Source organism: Rhinatrema bivittatum, chromosome 14, assembly GCF_901001135.1.
Source record: "Rhinatrema bivittatum chromosome 14, aRhiBiv1.1, whole genome shotgun sequence".
Taxonomy (NCBI): Eukaryota; Metazoa; Chordata; class Amphibia; order Gymnophiona; family Rhinatrematidae; genus Rhinatrema; species Rhinatrema bivittatum.
The window spans coordinates 15,828,581-15,852,316 of record NC_042628.1 but is presented as its reverse complement, the minus strand read 5'-3'; the positions used below and the strand labels follow the sequence as shown (position 1 = coordinate 15,852,316).

The 23,736-nt window shown below is 42.5% G+C and overlaps 1 protein-coding gene across 1 annotated transcript in view; it reads left to right on the top strand.

Annotated features, from left to right (window-relative positions):
* The window catches only part of TRRAP (transformation/transcription domain associated protein), a 252,240-nt gene extending 228,725 nt beyond the window's left edge, over positions 1-23,515 (top strand). Inside the window, exon 73 of the mRNA XM_029576431.1 lies at positions 22,079-23,515. The gene's annotated coding sequence lies outside the window, so the exon portion shown is untranslated. The remainder of the gene's footprint in view (positions 1-22,078) is intronic.
* The last annotated feature ends 221 nt before the right edge of the window (positions 23,516-23,736 follow it).

Here is a 23,736-nt window from a genome sequence, read left to right as displayed (position 1 = left end):
CGCAGCGTTTGACACGGTCAACCACGCCATCCTCCTAAACCAGCTGTCGTCCATAGGAATCAGCGGCACTGTCCTATCCTGGTTCAAAACCTTCCTCAACAACAGAGGCTACAAAGTTAGACTCCAAAACAAGGAATCTTCAAGATTTGACGCCGTCATAGGAGTTCCGCAAGGTTCTTCATTATCTCCGACTCTTTTCAATATTTACCTTCTTCCTCTCTGCCAACTTCTCACCGACCTCAATCTAAAGTATTTCCTATACGCAGATGATATTCAAATCATCATCCCCATCAAAGACACATACTCTAAAACTCTTGACTTCTGGGAATCATGCCACCTGAAAATCAAACAACTACTCAACAGCCTTCACCTCATCTTAAACTCCTCCAAGACAGAAATCCTACTCATCTCTCCTGAGAACAATAGCTCTAACTCTTCTCTTCCTACCAACCTACCTACCTCACAAGTTAGAGACTTAGGAGTGATAATAGACAACCGGCTAAACTTCAAAGCACATATCAACAAAACAACCAAAGACTGTTTCTATAAACTCCATGTCCTGAAAAGGATAAGACCTCTCTTCCATGCTCAAGACTTCAGAACGATCATCCAAGCAGTCATCTTCTCAAAATTAGACTATTGCAATTCCCTATTGCTAGGTCTGCCCTCATCCTATTCCAAACCATTACAGATGGTTCAAAATTCAGCAGCCCGACTACTAACAGGTGCAAAAAAGAGAGACCACATAACTCCCATCCTGAAAGAGCTACATTGGCTACCCGTATACTTCCGTATCATGTATAAAGCCATGTGTGTCATCTTCAAAACTATACATCAACGCATCTCCCTCGATCTTCAAATCCCCCTCCAAGCATACAATTCGACAAGACCTACCAGAGAAGTTTACAGAGGCGCCCTCCAAGTTCCTCCCACGAAAACGACCAGACACATTACCCTCAGAGATCGGGCCACCTCCACAGCTGGCCCTTCTCTATGGAATTCCATTCCTACAGATCTCAGACTAGAACCATGCCTCCTAACTTTTAGGAAAGGACTTAAGACTTGGTTATTCAAGCAAGCTTTCCCAGACACAATCTAATGACACAATCCAAGGACTCAATCCAAGGACTCCCCAAAACATTCAACCATTAACAATACCATTTGTACAAAAAAAAAGCTAAAAACATGGCTTTTCCGTCAAGCCTTCCCAGACATCTAATGCTACCTAATCAAGTCTTTTAACCCAAATCATGGGTTATCTCACTGTTTTTCCTATTACGATTTTTTTCAACTGTACCTTAATTTTTGAGCTCTTTCATCTTTTGTATTTATACTGTACTCACACTCCATTTACTCTATCTCTTTTATATTTATTTTATATTTATTTTCTATATAATATTTATTACTATATTACTATGTTTAATTGGTTATCTATTCTATTTGTTCCAGCATTATTGTTAGTTCTATTGTTACCTGTTTTATTGTTCAACTGTTCTATGTAAAGCCCACTACTCTTTTTGGGCATTTAAAAGTTGTATGTAAACCGGATTGATTTGTAGTTCCTACAAGAACTTCGGTCTATAAAAATTAAAAATAAATAAATAAATACATAGTATTTAATTAATTTAATTTGTATTTTGTCTAACCAGTTATTCTTTCCTATCTCTTCCTTCTTCTCCAAGTTCTGTGACCCTTGTTAATTGTAACTGTTTCCTTCGATCACCACAGTTTTAGTTTGATGTATTTAATGCACCCCGTTTCATGTAAACCAGCAAGATATGTCCTCATGATTGCCGGTATATAAAAACCTTAAATAAATAAAAATAAAATAAATAAATAAGAGAAACTGTACACAAACATTGGAATCTTAACCAGCTGGACATGATATAGCCACAAGCAAGCTGCCCAGAGGGCAAAGTAACTCTCACCCTGGGACACACCTACACTGCCCCTTCCCAGGAAAATGTACAGGTGAGACCGAAAATACATGCATATTCTCAAAGTTTATAAAATAGTATATATGCATGCACATATTATTTTTACATGCAGGACCCCTTTGAAAATTCAGTGAGTAGGACCTGGAAGCATTTTAAAACCTCCGACTATACACATCTAAATTGTTTAAATTCACTTTGTTGCATATTTCAATAAATAGAAAAAAAAAAAGTTCATCCGGTTTATGTGACCTGAGACATTGCACTACCAAAATGTGCCTATGAAATATTGTTTAGCAGCTAAGTCGGTGGCAGATGGATACTCCTGTGTTTTGCCAAATGACTTTTTTAATCCATTTTTTTTCAGCCCTATATCCCCAGAGACTTTGCTTTGGACTATGAGAAGAGATGAGAATTGTACAGTTTTGTCAGCACTCTGTAGATATGTGTAGCTGATATAGGGACTGGAGAACAGATGCTTACAACTTTGAATCTGGCATTGTTACAGCTAATACAATCAGTCCACCTCTGTTACAAATGACTGTAATTTGTGTTCACAAATAATGTATTTTGCAAAAGAGTTAACTTTGCTTTGTTTTGGAAAATACCAGATGGACAATGTGAATGTTAGATTTTCTGCATGATTGTATTATGGACAATCTGATTGTGCCATTTGCCAGTCTTTCTTGCAGACATTCACTCCTTTTTTTAACGATGGCTTTGTGCTCAAACAGTATAACAAATAAAACATCTTATTAAAAAAAAAATAAAGACAAAAAACAGAACCACATAGTGTTTACTTAGGGTATAGAGAGAGAGAATAAAGCCACTGGGGGGGAAAGATTTAAGAAAATACAAGCCTTCGTGCAGTGGTTCCCAAACCTACCTGTCTGTCTTCCTCCACAGCTAGTTAGATTTTCTGGGTAGCCACAATAAATATACCAGTTCTGGAGTGCCCCCCAACAGGTCTGGTTTTCAGAATATCCACAATGAATATGCATGAGAGATATTTGCAGACAATGGAAGCAATGCATGCAACTGTACCTCATGCATAGTCATGTGGATATTGTGAAAACCAGACCTGTTTGTGGCAATCCAAGACGAGTTGCTTACCCCTACAGTAAACATAAGACATATTTATGTATGTTGATCTCCAGTATCTTATGCATGTTCATTTTAGAGATCCTGGTAAGTTGGACAGGTGTGGGGCCCACTGCCTTACATAGAAACAGAAATGATCACAGAAAAGGACCAAATGATCCACCCAGTCTGCCCAGCGAACTTATGCCAGTAGTTGCTGCACTCTGCAGGTTACCTCCATGCTTAGTTTACCAGATCGTAAAAGTCAGGGCCCTCGCATTTATTTTATTTATTATTAACTTTTATATAACTTTTGCTTGACATTAAACGATTGTAAAGCTTGTTGCTATGTTATGTTACAATGTGAACCGGGGTGATGTTTTTTTTTTTTAACGTGCCCCGGTATATAAAAAATCTTTAAATAAATAAATAATAAATATACCGAAGTTTCATGAGAACATATCACATCAGTTTACATTAGTTAATAAATATTAATTTAAAAATATTTGATTTCCAAAATTAAATGAAGAGAAGTAAATACAAAGTTTCATAATAAGATAATAAAAACAAATAAAATAGTAAAATAATTGTTTGAATCCAATTTCCCTTAACCGTCGCCATAAAAGCAGACAGCAATGTTGGAGTTGTATCAAAAGTATTGGACTTAGTGATTAAGGGTAGTAAGTGCCACATCAGCAAGTTACCCCCATGTTTATTTGTTCCCCAAACCGTAAAAGTTGGGGCCCTTGTTGGTTGCTGTTTTAATCCAATTCTCCTTGTCTCACTGCCATCGAAGCAGAGAGCAATGATGGAGTTGCATTAACAGTATGAAGGCTTAATTGTTAAGGGTAGCAACTGCCACATCAACAAGTTACCCCCATGCACTCTTTTATTTCTGACCTCTAGCCTTTACGGATCCACAGTGTTTATCCCATGCCCCTTTGAATTCCTTGACTGTTTTCGTCTTCACCGCCTCTTCTGGAAGGGAATTCCAGGCATTCACCGCCCTCTCTGAGAAGAAATATTTCCTGCCATTGGTTCTGAGTCGTCCTCCCTGGAGTTTCATTTCATGACCCCTAGTTCTATTGATTTCTTTCCAACAGAAAAGGTTTTGATGATCAAGCATCATTAAAACCTTTCAGGTATCTGAAAGTCTGCATCATATCTCCCCTGCACCTCCTTTCTTGCAGGGTGTACATATTTACGTACAAGTATTTACCACAGTAGTGCCTGCAAGAATGATGGACCCTTGATACTGCAGTGCAGTTGGCACAGCCTAATGAGCAAGCTCACTAGGTCAATCCTGGCAGCTGGTGGAGGAGCCCTGTGGCGGGATCAGCTGGAGTTTCGCCTTTACCAACTGACTTCCCTGCAGGTTCTGGCAGCCAGCAGGTCTTAAGTGGTCCCTAGGGCAGTACAGAGAAGCCACGTAAGAGTCAGCAGGCAGCTGACAGAGTTAAATAATGATCTAGAGGTCAGGACTGGCAGCAGACAACAGAGACAAAGAACAGGCCAGAGGTCAGGGCAGACAGCAGACATGGCAAAGTTGGATCCAAAGCAGACGGTCAGGTCCAGGGGAAATTATTCAATCCAGCGATCAGAGAAAGTCAGGGTCAGAATCCAAGAAGTCAAGCTGAGGGGGAACAGACACAGGAAGTACCACATCAGGAGACCTGTTGCTGAGGCACTGGCTGGTTGCAAATGACTTCCTTATGTACTTATGGAGGATGTGATATCAGCCAGCACCACAGGAAGTCCCAGCTAGGGGACCTATAAAGGGGTTCCAGAGTTACAGGAAGTTCTACCCCAGGCTTGGATCAGCATGCTACCGAAGGCTATGCCGGAGTCTCTTCGAATCAGAGGTGAGGGGAGTAACCCCCTGACTAAATCTTAAATTATTGCTTGGATGATACCATTGTAGTTTATCCCACAAGTAATCAGGGGCTATACCTTTCAGCACCTTAAATGTCCACCGAAAGCCAATGTAAAATCACCATTTCATTTATGGGAGTCAATCTTGTACAGCCCTCTACCATCCTAGCCACCACATTCTGAGCAATTTTCAATCTCAACAACTGCTGCAGTAAACCCATCGGGAGAAGATTTCCATAATCCAAATGGGATGCAACTAACGAATGCACGACCAGCCTAAAGTTACGGATCTCCAAAAAGGCTTCAAATTGGGCAACATTTTCAATTTCCCAAATGTCACTTGGACAATCTTAGAAATCTAGGCTTCCCCATCCAATCTAGCATAAAAAAAAACCAAACATATGCCCAAATTTGGCACTTTCTCCACAGACTCCGCCCACACTGAGCCCAGCTTTGACTTTAAGTGGAATTGGTACTACCCTCTTACTTCCAAACCTCAACATCTTTGTGGTTGCAGAATTTAAAACCAACCTATTTTGCTGCAGCCATTGTTGCAACAGTCTCCAAACGAACCTCAGTTTTCCTAGAAGAAATGACATCATTATTATCTAAAGGAATTATTAACTAGATATCAGCGTATAAATATCCTTTTATACCTAAAGGTCGGATAATTTCCCCCCCAATGGCTGCAGAAAAATATTAAATAAAATCAGTGAAAACGGGGAAACCTGGAGGAACCCCCACATCCAAACTTCACTACAGAGGACGAAATCATCTCCGTTGACCCCTGATAGCATTTGCCCTGCATAAAAAGACCCGAAGCCACTTCAAAGTCAAATCCTTGATCCCCCCATATTAATGGGAAAGTTATCCTAAGATTGGTTCTCTGAGTGAAAATGCAGTTGTCACAAGTTAATGTAGCAATTAATATGTGTCACTATTGTATTTCTGTGAAAGACCACCCAGAGAGCTGCTATGAATCTAGCACACACACACACACACACACACACACACACTCTCTAGCCGTGGAGCCTGAACATTTTCAATACCCATTTCATTTTCTCTCTTGCTACTGTGTTTGCTTTTGATGTAGTGAGTGCTGAATAGCTGCAGCATATTGGTTCTGAAGCTCTAATTACTTCTAGATGGTACATCGGCTGCTCAATTGCCTTGATTGTGGCTGACAGAATTATCTAAAGTGTGTTCCCAAGCAAGCCTTTGATGAAGTAGCTACTGGGAGGAGTGTCAAGGGTGTTGCATTCTGAGAAGGGAGAAAAATCTCACTCATTCAAGAATTCAGATTTTAAAGGTTACCATTTTTATTTCTGGCTTCGCTGTTTGGGGGGCTTTTTTTGGGGGGGAGGGGGGAAATTCAACATTTTCGATGCTGCAAACTTTTTAAAAGGGATTACTATGAAATAATAGAAACATTCTTGTGTTTCCTGGTTGTCAAAAGACTTATTGGCATAAAAATGCTGCTTCATAAAACAGCTGAGCCTTAGCTGCTGGCATGAAAGCTCTTTGCCCTACAAATCTGTATTGTCATTTGGTGACCAGAATTTGGCCCGTGAAGCATGTGCGGTCTCGTGGTTAGGGCACAGGACTTGTGTACTAATGCTCTATATATGATCCTGGCCAAACTACTTCACATACTTTTATCTCAAGCTCCCCAAGTAATATTTGATTAATAAATACTTGGACTGTTGATGGTAAACTCTTTTGAGCTTAGGAAATAAATCTACCACGTTATCAGGATGTTAATTGGTTTTATCAGTGGGACTCCATTTACAAAAGGAATTGGTATCTCTCGCTTGTACCACTTCAGATTAGTATCAGTTGATACTTTGGGCACAACAAGTTCCATGGATTCACTCACTAATTCTCACTCAAATAAAAACAAAAAAATATATAATCTGGTGATACCTTTTTAATGGGCTAACAATACATTTTCTGACTAGCTTTTGAGAGCTGAAACTTTCTTCCTCCGGTCAGAATTAATATGAACAAAAGATGACATTACCAGAAAATAAAAAAGCAGCGCAGCTGCCATAGGTGAAGCATAAAAGGCATTCCAGTGTTAAGCAGGGTTTGATAGGGAACCAGAAGGTGGCAGGCAGTATACCTTTATGGCTCATACTGTGGTGGGAAACCTAGGTCTTTGCCGTGTCCGCTTTTTTTTGTCAGTTCCAAAGTGTCTGATCATTTAAACTTCAAAAGTCATGCATTCTTGGATGCAATGGTCTGGTTCCGCAGAGTCCTCCCCCCACGGATTGGTGGTGCTTTATTATGATGGTTTTAAGTGTGAGAACTGTGGAAACATGACTAGCATGTACAATGTAATGTATAATTTCTTCAGACTATTATATCATTGTTAAAAGCCTTTTTTTTTTTTTTTTTTGCTAAGAATGCTTTTCCTTGGACAAAGCCTAGGAGACAATGCACGTCACTAGTGTTTTAAATTATGTTGGTCGGTTGCAATATATGGCCTGAAAAAATCGAGCACTTTCTGGTCATCTGAAGCACCGCAGCAATCAAACGCAGCAAAATTAGATTGAAGAATGTCTCAGAATATTTTTATTACCCTTCATAAAATAGCCTGAAATCCCTGCATAGCTGTGTGCATTGATTCTCCTGGTATTCTGTAGAATCCATGCAGCTAGATGATCACATTGCTTTATTTTCCTTAGCCATTATTATTTATTATTATTATTACCGTACAAGTTGTCCTGCTTGTGCAGCTGGTCCCCAGGAGAAGATGCCACAGGTTCCTCAGCTGCTTGCAACTGTAGGCTATTCAGGAGTTAGATGACTTCTTTTTACATTCCATTGGTGGTTAGTTTTTCTTCTCACAAAAAAAGAATATCTTCAAAAATATATTTGTAAACGAGTTGTGGCATAAGATGGCCAGGAAATTCTCCCTTAATTAAGAAGAGCCACTTGAGGCTGATGACCCGAGGCGTATAGCATAGAGAATTCATTTAGTGTTGTTGACATTAGCATTGGCTTTTAGAATTGATGGTCTGCAAGTTCTAGTGATCAGCGCTTCTGCCAGCCATTTCATTATTTTTAAAGGAAAGGTGATATTTACCCAAAGTTGCTAGGATGCTGTCAGGCTACCACCTTAACAAATCAATCATCTGCTGCCCTTATTCCACCCACAGTGAAACATGACTTCCCAAGAAGCCGTCTGATGAAGGGTCCCTCAATCTGTATCTACAAAGCCCCACCGTGAGCTGTTTCCTGTTTCGTTAATGTAGAGTTATCCTAAGAAACTCGCATCCAAGGGACCTATGTAAACAGGATGTGCTTTGGGCATTTCTCACCGGTGAACCCTTCAAAAATATATCGATTAAAAAACAAATTGAGCAAGCCTGGTCGGTGTCTTGTTCCTTCTGCTTCCTGGCATGTCCGCAGCAGCCAAGTGGCCTCACACAGGCACCTGCATAAAGACATTTGTCACCGAGGGGTGGGGGTCTCATCTAGAGGAGATAAAATTACTTTTGAAGAGCGTCCGTAACAAATCAGGTTTCAGATGTTACTTGTCATGTAATGTCAGTTTACTCCTGCCTTTCTGATGACAGAGCCCACACTCATCACCTGTTACCGCAGGGTCTAATATGCATAAATTTTAAATAAATCAGATGTAGCATCAAAAAATACATTAATAAAAAATTCCTATTGCAGTCGGATATACCCCCCCCCCCTCATGAGGGAGCTGGATCAGAAAGTAATAATACAATGAAACAATATAAATCATAAACAAAGGCATCCTGACATCTCTACTCCCATCCTCAATTAACACAAAAATCAATTGGAAAAGAATAAAATCATCCCAAACCCACCCAACTGTTGGCTAAAACCCAGCATACAAACAGACCACCTACCTCCCAAAAGCAAAACACATCTACTTCCCATTCCCACCTGTAGCTCCCTAATGGCCTTCTCAAGCAGCATTGCTTCTAGAACTTTTTGCACATACCTTCGGTTGCCTATCTCTTTCTTTTTTACGCAATTTCAATTACAATATTCAAGAATAAACTTGATATATAGAAAACAAACATACAAGGTTACAAACTAATTATGTAAATCATAACCATCCACTACACTTTACCCTTCGTATTCTCCAAAATTCCACTATAATAGGGAATCCAATTACACAATTCCAAGAAATTAATATTAAAGTAATAAATAACAGCAACTATTTAAGCAGGGTTCAAATTTACAATCGAGAATCTATCTCAACCTTACTGGAAAACAGATGGAAACAGTAATTAAGATTCTTCTGGAAGTACAACCTTATCACTTAGAAACTGTGTCAACTGAGAAGGAAGGAGAAAAAAAAAAGATATATCCTTATAATTAATATAGCATGCACAAGGAAATTTTATCAAAAAGAAAGCTCCAATCTGTAACACTCTAGGCCTAAGTAACAAAAATGGTTTTCTCTTCTGAGTGTGCTTTGACAAATCTGGAAAAACCCTGACCTGAAGATGTAAGAAAATCTCAGTCCGATATCTAAAGAACATTCTCAAGACCCAGTCTCTATCCGGTGCCAAGACAAATGTTACTATCGTGGTGGCTGGCTTGAGCAGAGTCTGAATCCTCCAATATTTTTAGTGATAGCCAGGCTTGGTGGTTCCAATGGCAGTATAGGCTGTAAATGCGATTGTAATTCATTGCCGTTTTTAAAAGGAGGTAAATAATATGATTTATTTATTTATTTATTTATTTATTTAGGTTTTTTTTATATACCGGCATTCATGAACAAGTCACATCATGCTGGTTTACATAGAAACAAGGGGTGCAAAGAACAGTAGAACTAAACTGGTGCAAAGGGGAAGCAGTTACAAAAAACCAGGGGTGGAATAACTGGGATAGAGAAAAAAAGAGGAACAGTGGGGAGTAAAAGAATTGTATGGGGATAAAATAAATAACTTAATGAATATTTACAGTCACATTCTTACAGGAGTTAGAGGTGGTTATGAGTTTTAGAAATTGGAGCTTTAGGGGGGACGGTGACGTCACGAGCCCGAATGGCAGCTTGATCCCACAGCTCCAGTTCGCCTAAAGCTATTAGAGAGGAGAATCGCCCACCATCTGCCCCTGGAACCCGAGAAAACATCTCACCAGTCGTCTCAGAGGGTTCTCGACATGATGGCTAAGCGAAAAGGCACGGATTTACGGCAGTTTTCGTATGCGAAGGGCAAAGATGACGAGGCCCTGCCTGCCGAGAAAACCGCGATCGAGCCGCCATCGCCGGACCCCGAGGAGGGAGAGGATTCCGGGGCCGAGCAAATAACTCCAGGCTCTACGATGCCCACGCGGGATGAATTCCGGCAGTGGTTTCAAGACCTGAGACGAGATATGAAAAATAATAAAAGGGAGATGTTAGACAAGATGGCGGAAATACGGGAAGACATGGCGGACATCGGGCGCCGGGTCGACGAGTGCGACTGCCGCTTAGATGCTCAAGAAGTGCGACTGGATAAAATGCAAGAACAGGAGGAGAGTATTAGACAGGACCAGACCGAAATTTCAGCAAAACTGGAAGATCTGGAGAACCGGACCCGCCGGTGTAATTTGCGTTTTCGCGGCGTACCTGAGACAGCACAGTACACAGAGTGCGCTGAGGTGGTCCGCTCCCTGGGTAACTTTTTCCTATTGCAGGAGGACTCCTCGGCAGCTCCAATAGATATTGAGATTGAACGGGCCCACCGCACGCTGGGTCCCCGCATAGGGAACCAACCCCGGGACATAGTGGCATGCTTCCTACGTTTTCCAATTAAGGAAAAAATCCTGGCCGCGGCGCGGAAGAAACAAAGCTGGGAGTGGGAATCCCACCAAGTAGCAGTCTTCTCAGACATATCCTCAGCCACTCTTAAGCGCCGCCAAGAATACCAACCGGTAACATCAGTGCTGCGTCGCGAGAATATCAGATACCGCTGGTTATTTCCCCAAGGAATAGCTATCACCATCCAGGGGGCTACATCTAAGGCGCAAAGCGTAACAGAAGCGGTGACCATTGTTAGGGCCGCTGGCTTTCAGATCTCTTTGCCGGCGCCATTGAAACCACGGGAGAAATCGGAAGGGAGGCGATGGCAACGGGTGGATACTGGCGGGAAGCGGTTGCGGAGGAATGCCAGCGCCATCTTAAAGTCTGCACAAGAGGCCAGCGAGGGCACCTGAAGTAAGCTCGGCAAGAGCTGATGTTTAGTTGCATAGTCCTGGTGGACCCGGGGAGCACTTGAAAGCCTGCTTTTGGAGCACGGATGGCGCACTTAACTCCGATGGACATTGTTGTTTGTTACTAATTTGAGCAGTTTAGTTATGTTTCATCTTGAGGACACAGTTCGATTCTCACTTCACTGGTGGAGGCGTTTACTGGAGGGGGGGAATGCTGCGTTGGGGACTTCACTAGTCTCACATACCAGATTGGTAACGGCATGGTGACATGGCGTTCCCAGAAGGAGAGGGAAAGGGGGGGTGGGGGAGGGGAGGGGGGGGGACGGGGATGGGGTTGTATGCACTGGGAGTGGGGGATGATTCTTTGTATGGTACATGTGTATGTTTGGTTTATGGCAATGCGGGGATCCAGTATGAGGTGGGGACTGACAGCCCAGTGTTATCCATGGCTGGAGGAGGGCGAGGATGCTAAGAGTGGCACTTATGCGCTATTACTTATCAGCCTGCTGCTATGATGGCGTTACAAATATTTTCCCTTAACGTGAAGGGGATACATACCCCACGTAAAAGGCATCAACTCAGGCAAGATATACTAGCAGCGCGGGCACAGATAATATGCCTGCAGGAAACCCATCTCAAAACACGCTATGAACATCTGCTCAATTGGCCAATGTTTGCGCATAAAGTATACTCGGCGGCTCGTCCATCCTCTAAATACGCAGGAGTATGTACCTTATTTTGTCAAGGGCAAGACTATATCATTCGCAAGCAAGTGGGGGACCCTGAGGGGCGATATTTACTTGTCTGCTTTGAATTACAGGAGATTTTGTACACTATCTTGAATGTCTATGCCCCAAATACTGGCCAGAAGGAATTCTATACGCAACTAGATGCGCTTCTGTGCAAGGAGGGGGAGGGGTTGCTTATACTGGTTGGGGATTTCAATATGACTCTAGACCCCACAGTAGATAACTCCAAAGGGGCAGCCGAGGGCTCGCGCCCCCATCGGCGGAGCTTGAAATCTTTAATGGACAAATGGAACTTAGTGGATGCATGGAGACAACAGCATCCAACTGAGCGCAATTACACGTTCTTTTCTGCTCCCCACACTTCATACTCCCGAATCGATTTCTTTTTGGTGGACAGGGATCTTATGACCCGGGTTGCAAAAACGGACTGTCAGTCTATCGTGTGGTCAGATCACGCTTCTGTCCTTTTAGACATAAGCACACGCCCAGACAGAACGGGTTACAAATCTTGGAAACTTAATGATACCCTCTTGAGGGATGTCCAGTTTTGTAGCACCATTACCAAGGACATCAGCGAATATTTAGCAGTAAACGAAGGTGCAGCTACTTTAATCTGGGACTGCTTGAAAGCAGTATTAAGGGGGAAATTCATATCCAGGGGCACCTATGTGAAAAGAGCAAAGCTGGAGGCCACACGACAGATACAGGGAAAGATTGACTCGCTAGCTCAAGAGCACAAACGCACGCTATCTGGTACTACATACATGCAACTGCAACAAGCCAGAGAGGCCTTGAGGGTGATCGCCTCCGAGGAGCTAGCGGATAAATTGAGGATGCTGAATCTGGAGCAGTTTGAGTGGGGTAATAGACCAGGGAAATTGTTGGCCAGATTTTTAAAACGACGTCTAACCCAAAACCAAATTTTACAAATTAAAACTGGCACTGGTGAGCTCTTAACGTCGCCTCCAGCCATTCGAGCCCGGTTCCAAGAATTTTATGGGGCTCTATATGATGATAGCCCCCAAATACCCTCTGATCAGATCCAGAGCTACTTAGCCAATATTCCTTTGCCAGCCTTAACGCAGGAGGAAAAGGATAGACTTGATAGTGAAATCACTGCCCTAGAGATTCAATGGGCGATTCGGGACCTCAAGGCAAATAAGGCACCGGGACTTGATGGATTCACTCCACAATTTTATAAAACGTTCTCTGAGACACTCATTGCCCCACTGCAAACACTGTTTAACTCCCTGAGGAATGGAGAACCCCTAAGACCAGGATCCAACGAAGCTGGGATCACCATTATCGGGAAACCGGGGAGGGACCACACCTGCTGCGGGTCCTATCGGCCCATCTCCCTACTGAATATTGATCTTAAATTGCTTGCCAAAATTCTGGCGAATCGCATGAACGGGGTTATGGGAAAGTTGGTACATACCGACCAAGCGGGGTTCATCCCGGGCCGGATGGCGGCGGATAATATTCGCAAAATCGTTGATCTTATTAGTTGGGCTAGAAGTACCTCGCAACCCATGGTTTTGCTGTCGGTTGACGCCGAAAAAGCTTTCGACATGGTGCGGTGGCCCTACTTATTTCACACCCTACAAGCTATGAACTTCGGGGATGCATTCCTGTCTTGGCTTCGACAACTTTATACCAAGCCTACTGCCAGGGTGAAGGTTAATGGCATGTACTCCGAGGCCTTTGCCATTCGGAGAGGCACGAGGCAGGGGTGCCCCTTGTCCCCCCTGCTCTTCGCCTTGTTTCTTGAGCCTCTGGCCATCACGGTGCGTGCTAGCACCTCTATCAAGGGGGTGCAGATCAGGGACCAGACCTTCAAAATGTCGATGTTCGCGGACGACATATTGTTCTCTCTGACAGACCCGGCCAATTCCCTCCAGGGCACATTGGCAGCTCTACACACCTTTGGGGATGTATCGGGTTTTAAGCTTAATGTTGAGAAATCTGAAATTCTGAATATTACATTACCGGCAGATGCCCTTTTGGCATTGCAAGCACGATTCCAGTTCCGATGGGCGGCCACAAAAATTAAATATCTGGGGGTATATATTAGCAAAGATCCCAAAGATCTTTACCAGTTGAATTATCCCCCACTTATTCACAAAATTTTCCAAGATCTGGATCGATGGTCGGAGCTGTACCTCTCTTGGTTCGGCCGGATAGCCTCGGTCAAAATGAATATTCTCCCCCGGCTTGGATATTTATTTCAGGCACTTCCCATACACCTCTCAGACACCTTGGTCAATAGTTGGCAACGGCGGATTTTTTCCTACATTTGGAAAAGGAGACCCCCACGGATTGCTAGAAGTGTTATGTACAGACCCAAGCTGAGGGGTGGGCTCGGCGTACCGCACTTGAAGTGGTATTATGTAGCTGCCCAACTTAGAGCTATTTTTGATTGGCATAGGAAGGGCGAGCTGAAACCGTGGGCCGTGATAGAGCAATTACAAGCGGGTACAGTTCCCTTGGGCTCCCTTATTTGGCAACCCAGACACACACAACAGTCTCCACGCCTTTTCTCACCCACAACTCAGCACACATTATCGTTATGGGAGAAATGGAAAAATCGCTTAACGGGGGACAGACGATATTTTTATAGCACGAATTTATATCACAATAGTCTGTTTCCCCTAGGGGGCTCCGCTAAGGCTTTCCGGATATGGGACGAGAAAGGGATTCATAGCTGTGGGCAGCTTTGGGGGCTGGAGGGTATGGTTGCGTTCCCTTCTTTGCTGTCATCTTATGATTTATCGCCATTGCATGTGTATCAGTACTTACAGGTACGGCATTTCTTCCAATCGGAGCAGGTGGGGAGGGATTTAGCTAAGGGGAAGACACAGATGGAGGTTTGGTGTGAGCAAGCAGACACCCTGAGGAGAGCCATGTCTCAGATGTACAATTATCTCAATAGAGATCCCGAGAGCAAACCCGCTTTCATGTTGGCCTGGGAACGAGATCTCGACCGTACTTTTGCGGATGAGACTTGGGATCAGGTCTTTTTGTACACTAAGAAGGGAGTTCCGCAATCCCAATTAGCTGAAAATCGCTATAAGATTCTCTTGCGCTGGTATTGCACGCCCTCCAAGATCCACAAGTACAGGAGCACTTACGACCCGCGGTGTTGGAGGGGGTGCGGGGAGTTGGGTACTTTTTACCACATGTGGTGGACGTGTCCCTACCTGACCAGCTTCTGGGGTTCCATAACGAATCTAATCAGAGACATTTTGGGGATAGAGGTAATCCTCTCTCCGGATCATGTTTTGCTGAATTTACCCCTAGATGTCTCTCAAGCTCAGGGTAAACTTATTACCTATATCTTGGCAGCCGCAAAGTGTGTGGTTGCCCGGGATTGGAAGATGGCTGGTCCCCTGCTAATTGAGAACATATATCCCAGGCTCCATACGTTGAGCCTTACACATGTTCATCAGAATCCATGCCGACCTGTATCGGGGGGATCCAATCAGAAGGTTTGGCTCCCATTTCGAACCTGGCAGATCCGGAAACGAGCAGAAGGGTTGGCCGTATAGAGTGCTCCAACACTGCCTAGAGAATCTCCCACTCTTACTTACTTCCTTATCTTCAACATGGGGGGGGGGGGGAGGGGAACACAGGATATTGTATGACGGTGCATTTAATGACATTATTTGACTGATAGATCAATGGTTTGCACATGAATTTTGTTATTACTTGACTACTTCTAAGTCTATGTTCATGTTGCTTGTTGCTCTACATTTCAATAAAAATGTTAATTATAAAAAAAAAAAGAAATTGGAGCTTTAGAGTTTTAGAAATTGGAGCTTTAGAGCTTTAGAAATTGGAGGAACTGCTTGCTCCAGAACCTTCAATACTTCAACCAGATATCGTTTAAGCAAAATGTAAGATACTCTGGGAAAATTAACAAAACAGAGTTTCTTTTCTTCCCCTGTGCTAAGTTCTCTAAATTTTCAAGTTTATTCAGCACCAAAGTATTTTCTTTTGTAAGAGATTCCTGAAAAACTTTAATGGACCCCCATTTCCTGTTTAATTGGAGGTTTCCAATATTTGTAGTCAATTGTAATTATTGTTGCATTTCAGAACTAGAGAGTTTAGCTGGGCTGTAATAGAATTACCAAGGCCCTTAATTGCTTCCCAAATAGTGTCCAATGTCATCTGTGCAGGTCTTACCAGAGAAAACTGCCGAGATGTAGAGGCGAGACCTCCAAAGCTGGAGCTGAAGATAAGAGATCTTCCATATTCTGCCTTCTCAAGGCTGATAATCAGGTCACCTTACTGTGGAAAACTCCATGTCGCCCCTCGTCGGTGTGCTCCCTGTCAGGAACTCAGGGCCGGCAGCGTCGTCAGCATGTGCCCGTTCCAGGTGCTCATCCGGGTCCCAGATTGCAGCAAGGTTGGCTGGTGTGGTTCTCACCATCGGGAACAGAGACAGATGAATGAGTCGGGGGGGGGGTGGAGGGAGAGAAGCTTGTCCTCTTCCTACAGCTTCAACCCCCAGCACCTCCACTCCCGATGTAACTGCCCCGTGAACGACGTGGCCATCCGAGGGCCGACACAGGGCTGCCCAGAAGGAATCCCAGGGTAAGTCCTTTCCTTTGCCCTCCTTTTGCGGCCAGTATGGGACATTTTGAGGGCAACAGACAACAATTATGTATGAGAGGAAAAACTCATGCCGTTAGTGCTTAGCCGCCATCTTGAATCCATGCGTATCTCTTTTTAACAGTCACCAGTGAGGTGTGAAGGATTGTAATACAGTATTTTCAAGGTTGTTAGCAGTGAGGAATAGCCAAGGTTTTGACTGGAGAGACCATTTGCCCAACAAAGGGGGTAGGATGCCTAAGCTTATTGCAGGGGGGGGGGGGAGGGTGTGAAGGGGAGAAGGGAAGGTTTGGCTCACAGTGAGGAGGTGTTGTCAATATTTCAGTTTAAAAAAAAAAAAAGGAAGGGTGTGAACATTTCATGATGATTAATTTCCCTCTTTGCTACTGAGGGCAAGGCAGCTTTCAAAATACTTTTTATCAATCAGTGGAATGCTTGATGACATTGCAATGTGCTTTGACTGGCCTGTGATTTCAGCTGAACTGAACTGGCCTGTTTCTGAATAGGAAATAAAAAGAAACCGAGAATGTAAGTTGGGGGTGACAAGGTCACTGAGTGCCCTACTAAGTGTGGCAGAAATTGAATGAATAACTCAAAAGCTTATTTTTTTTGTAGAAAGCAGTGTGCAGTGGTGGGATAGAAAGACGGACATTTGTGATGAATTTATGAAGTCAGTTTCCTTGGGGGCTATAAACGGGCTCACATTTCTGGATAATCACAATGAAGATTTATTAGGTATATGTCTATTCTCACTCCAAAACCAGGGCTGAATTTCATATCCTGAAGACCAGACCTGATTATGGCCCTTGAGGACCAGGGTTGAGAAACCCCTCTTCTAGCCCTTGAAAATGCAGACTTAGGGCAGCTTCCGGCAGTTACACAGCTGCTCAGGCTGAAGAGAAATCAGTGGGCTCTTGGAGCTACAGCAGTCAGAAAACTAAGGGCAAGATGCCTTTTCTTTCCATACAGGCACACAACCGGATAAAGCCCTTTGATCAATAGGCCCATAATTAATTAATTTAGAGCTAAGCGGCCATTTTAACTGACATTGACAATGAAGCTCCAGGGAGGACGACTCAGAACCGCCATCAGGAAATGCTTCTTCACGGACAGGGTGGTGGATGCCTGGAATGCCCTTCCTCCGGAGGAGGTGAAGACAAAAACAGTGAAAGAATTCAAAGGAGCATGGGATAAACACTGTGGATCCCTAAATGCCAGAGGATGGAAATGAAGAAAAGAGAGTAACTTGCTGGTGTGGCGGTTATTACCCTTAACCAATAAACCTTGATAATTTTGATGCACTTCCAACATTGCTCTCTGCTTCAATGGCAAGGGGAATTAGGTTCAGGCAGTAACCAATGAGGGCTCAGACTTTTGCGGTCTGGGGAGCTGATAAGCAAGGGGGTAACCTACACAGAGCAGCAGTTACTGCCCTTAACAGAAGCCATGGAATTTCTATCCTTCACCAATAAGTCTTGATACTTTTGATGCAATGCAAAATGCTGCTGCGAGACTCCTATTAGGAACGAGGAAATTTCATCATATCACACCCTTGCCAATTGCACTGCACTGGGTCCTGATGCAAAACGCTAATATTTAAAATCATCCACAATGATAACCCTGGACTGATAGGTGTTACACCTAAGCATATGCACCACAGTGAACTCTAAAATCCCAAAACAAAGGTCTATTAACTATACCCACCTGAAGCACATAAGAGATTGTGTGTTTTCCATAGCAGGTCCTAAATTATGGAACTCGCTACCAGAGTCGTCATGAATGATCCCAGAAAAAAAGAGTTTCCAACTAGAACTAAAGACTTGGCTATTTAAAAATGCCTATTACTCAACTTAACCCTATCAGAATGTAGAGTAATATTAACAAGGACAAAGACTTTATTAAATAACGAGAGAATGAAAGAATCTCATGACTATAACCACATATCTCTACCTATGGCATTTAAGTACATTACTATAGACTCACATGACCACTCTTTGTATTATATCAAAGTATGTACTGTACCTAAATATGTGTTGACCTAAGTATATACTATCAAAATATGTTATACCAACATTTCATGTTGACCTAAGCAGATGTCTTCCCACAATACGTGTAGAACAAAATTATGAATGTTATTCTTGTAAACTTTTGCGATCGTCATTTGGAACGACAGTATATAAAATAACTAAAGAAAATAAATACATTGCTTTGAGAGAGAGGGGGTGGGGGTGGAAGGAAAGAGGAATATGGATTCAGAGACAACCAACATGACTCATGACTTTGTTACAGTCTGGGGTACTGATGCGCAGACATTAGGGGAAAAACATAGGACTGCTTCTATGGCCCAGTCCATAAGCAAAGCACGTCAAGCAAAACTGACTGATACATGGGGGGTAACCTGCATGGCGTGGCACATACTGCCATGGGAAGCTTGCTGGGCAGACTGGATGGACCATTTGGTCCTTTTCTGCCATCATGTCTATATTTATATTGTATAAGAAGGGGCAATCTGCATCAATTAAAAAAAAATCCCAAACAGACCAAAACAATATCTGGCAGAAAAAAGATTGTTATGCTGCCAAAAAAGCTTTTTCTCACAAGCCTGCATCATTCACACTATTCGTTTCTGTATTCTGACCTACTTGAATTTGTTAGGGATGCGAATGGGAATACTTTTGTTTTGTTTTTTGTTTCTTTTTTTTTTTTTTTTTGTTTGTACATTTTTAGCACACGGCTAAAAACATATATCACACAATTCCCAAACATTTGAAATTAATTTTTTTGTCATTTTTTATGGAAAATGACACAACATGAAACAACAAATGTTGTCTGTGTTTTCTATGTTGTTCTAAACAACTGTGCATGCCTTGAATTTGCTTGCCTTTCCTTTTAAGTGGTGCAGTTCTAGTAGATGGTATCACAAATTTGGGAGAACGCACCTTGGGATTGTGAGGGCTGAGGTTCGGTACAGAATCGTGAGGCAGAGATGTAGTCAGGCAGGTGGAGTCCATTTGGAAGTGGAAGACCAGCCAGAATCAGAGCAGGCAGCAAAAGTAGAGTCAGGAACCAGGTCAGGTCTCAAATGGTAGTTGGAATCAGGAACAACAGACGCAGAGGAACGATGCTCAGGCACCTACCCAGCGGAATGAGATTTCTTTTATGCTAGAGCAGTGCTGATGTCATCAGTCCGCGCCACTCAGAGCAGCAGAGAAGCAGGATGCAGGGAACCATGCTGGAAGGCCCCCAGCAAGTCACAGGACACAGCGCTGGGCCCAGAACCGTGAGATACAAGACCCCATGGTTGGTGGCATGTTACAGCCAAATTGTTCCTGGAGAAATTTGGGGGACCAATTTTCAAAGGGTTAGGCTCCTAACGTTTGGAGTTAGGCTCCTAAATTGACCCTTTTTGAAAATGTACTAGGGCTGAGTGTTTAAATTTAGGCTCCTACTTTCATTAGACTCCTACGTTGAGGAACTTAAAAAGTGGGTGGCCACAGGGGTGGAGTTAGGGCAGGCAAACAAAAGTAGGAACTTAGCAGTGATTTGTAAAACCAGGCACCTTATTTACAATCCTAAATATAGGAAGATGAATAGAAATCCTAAATTTTAGGCTTCTAAATTTAGGTGAATTTTCAGCTGAAAACATAAACTCCTAAGTTCAGCTGAAAATAGGTGCCTAAATTTAGGAGCTCAGCTTTTTTCATTTTGATATCTGCCCCTTGGAATTTTAGTACTTTGTGACATCTTTTAGAGGACCAGCAAAACAAGATGAAGTACAGGAGCTGCCAACACCTCAAATCAAACTATAAAACATGGGTGCAGTTCTCAAACTCACCTCCTTCCTCTCTTTTATCCTGTCTTACCTAATCTTTTCTTTCTCTTTGTCAAGTAGACCTTATTGGGTATTTTTGAAGGAACAAACAGGTTGCGATTCTGTTTTATTGCTATTTTTGTACTTCTGTGCAACTCATTATTATTATTATTATTATCATTCAGAGTATATTGTCTTTTCTGTTTCTGTGTTTGCGCTTATGAACTCTTAAGAATGTGAAATAAAAACCTCCATCATAACCAATTATAATCTTTTTTCAGTGTTTGCTCTATAGTCTTTTAGTTTTATGTGTCCTCGTGCAGCGCTACGTTCATCTATGTACTATACAAATCATGACAATAATATTAATAATAATTAGTTCTTGAAGTGAAGTGAGAGAAAGAGAGAGAGAAAAAAAACGCTGAAGGAGAAATGCAATGTGAGATTGACTTCTGCCCCCAATTACATGCTCGTGCTGGCTTCTGACAACAGTGGAGTCGATGAGAGCTCCCGACAGGGATAGTGCCTGCAGCTTAACTCCATGTTGTCATGAGATGTTGCTCCAGTCCTGCAGTTTCAGTGGCTATTTATTTGTGGTTCTGCAGAATGTATAATAATAAATATTATTCATTTGTATAGTACTGCAAGGCAGTATTGCACTTGCACAGATAAGAGACAGCCCTTGCTCTGTGGAACTTACAGTCTAGTCAAGAGACACAAACAGATCTGTGAGCTTTGTGTAAGATTTAGGAAACCAAATATTCTAGAAACCTGTTAGAAATGCGCTCATCTCAGAGAGGACCAGTTTGAGGATTTAGAAGCTATCTTAAAAAGTTGGGTTTCGGCACCAATTGAGCGGGCCACTTTACCTGAGCGAAAGGTCTTTGCTTTCTAAGAGTCTGTATACGAAAACAGACAGTGGGACTTAAGCAGGAGAAATTAGCATCTCAAGGGCTGCTTTAATTATTATGCTCAACAAAGGATATCTGTATATTAACTCTATTGGAAATTTGAAAGCCTGGAAAATGTAATTGCCCTGATGGTCTTTTCCTCTGCAATTAAAAGATGTTCATGTGAGGCTGCATCCTGTTAAACTCTACTGGAAGGGCATTCAAGTAACTTTCTAGTTTTTCAGAAGGCATCCTAAGGCTTGCACATGATGGATGAGCAATTCCCTGCTTCTTGTGATGTGCCTTGATACAATAAGCTCGTTAATTCAAGTGCTAGCCTTGAAGATAACTTCTCATTTACCAGGTGGGAAAAAACATTCTTTAGGTACATCCCAGTCTCGTGGACCCTTTCATACTGGAAAAAAGTCTGGCAGCTGATGTATGTGATTCTTACTTCACCAAAATTCTTTTCATTTACATAACATTATTAGACAATTAGATTGGTGCTGTATCCTAAACCAGGGCAAAAAATGGATGGGTGTCAAATTTTCCTTAAAAAAAAGTATTGGATAATGCTAATGAAAAGTAAGTAGCACACTTATTTGTACATATATAAAGCTTAGGGGTAGCCTGCAAGGAGTGGCAGTTCTACCTTGGGAAGCTTGCTGGGCAGACTAGATGGACCATTTTGGTCTTTTTCTGCCATCATTACTATGTTACTATTGTATTTGAATGTATAAGTTCCTAAATTATGCATAGAGCAAACCATTTTAACTATATGTACACATAAAATTCTCATAAGACAGAGTTGTATTCTCCATGATCACAGGCAAGGAGGATTTGTGTAGATCATTTCTTCATCTTGTATTTTGACCTATTAAATGCATTCACACTCTCTAGGAATTGAGAATTGGTGCTTGATGCTGGTTGCTTGTAACTTTTCAGTTCTGCAGAGTCCGAGTGAAGACGATTGGACTCCTGTCTTGCCAGCCTTCCAACCTCTTCTCCCAAAGTATCCTGGAAAACACCAAAACCTAGACGTCATCCTGTCTTTGCCAGGACAGAGTCACTTGCTTTGCCTCTTACTGCCGGGTGCACTGGAGGGGAAGATACATCTCAACACATCCCCATCGGAAGAAGAGATGAGAATCCCATCTTTGCAAATTTCTTCATTCATTCTCAAACAGTAAATCCAAGCAAACGAGGTCAGTAGCTCAACAGACTGAAATCTGACATTGTCCGCATTCCCACTTTGATAACATTTTTGGAACATCAGTGCTCAGCTGTTGGCAAGTCAGGACATGAGGGCGATAGCCTCGTGAGCGTCAATGAGTTTCTCTGGAATAAGAGAACTCTGCTTGAAATAAAATTATGAAGAATGAAAGAGGAAATACCATTAGCCTGCTTAAAACTCTTCCTTTTCTAATTTGTTTCAGTTCTTCCCTATCTCAGATACCAGTCACAGGTGTAATTGCCTTACCGGCACAGGCTCGATAGGACAGCTGGCTAAGTGTTTTTTGCAGGATTAGGATAGCAATTATCTCAGATTCTCAATATGCTGCTTGAATCAGTGGGTAGGAACAACATGTAAAGTGTGCATTTCACCTCCTCTGTATGCCTGAAATATTAACCAAAATTCAGCAGCGATAAATAAATACCAGCAGCCTCGACACTTGATAGCAAGAATCCATACAGAAATGATTCAAAATGTGAAAGTGGATTTGACATCAGTCGTGTACTCAAAATAATAGTGCTTATGATCTATCAGTGATTTTTGCAATAGCTTTCACCTAGCATTTAATGGGGGGAAAAAAAAACATTTAAAGTGGAAATGCACTTTAAAATAGGAATTACCATACTGGTGGGAGGGAATGTGTGAACTTGGTGGAATCATTTTTCTGTGCATTCATTCTTAGTGATGGACAGGCTGAGCTAAACGGTAGGACTGGGCAGAGCCATGGGCCCAAGTCAAGCAAGAAATGCACCAGAAGGTAACAATGCAATTACCGCAATAGACCGGAGGGAAGGTATTATCCGTGGAACCCATTCACATTATTTGTGCAGCTGCTATATAGCTGGGTAGTAGCTCAGCCATGTTTTCAGATTTGGCTACTTGCAAAAAAATATTATCCAGGTATGTGGCTGCAATGTTGGTTTAATTCCCTGAAATATGCACTGACATGAGGCAGACAGTGGGAAAACGTCTGACCCAGAAAACTGTAGTGACTTATAGGGGAATTTAAGTTCGTTGTGATCTCCTAAGGGATCCAGAGGCTGGCGCCATTTTGAAATTTTGTCATCCAAAATGGTGTTGGTCTCGGGTCGGCCAGGGCTGTTTTCTTTATCATTGCCCTTGTGGAGCAGGGGATTGCTCCTGCCCCATGAAGTCACAACTGATGGGGTAAGAGGCTGCAAGCAGAGGGCACGAGAGGGCTTTTCATGTTTGTGTTTGTGGGAGGGGTGGGGCTTAATTTTAAAATGAAATAAAAAAATGAATGAACTTTTTTTTTTTCTCATTTTATTTTGTTTTAAAAGTGAAATAGATTTCATTTACAACAAAAACACATCCCGAACTTTAACTCCCATTGCCTCAGGTACTCAGG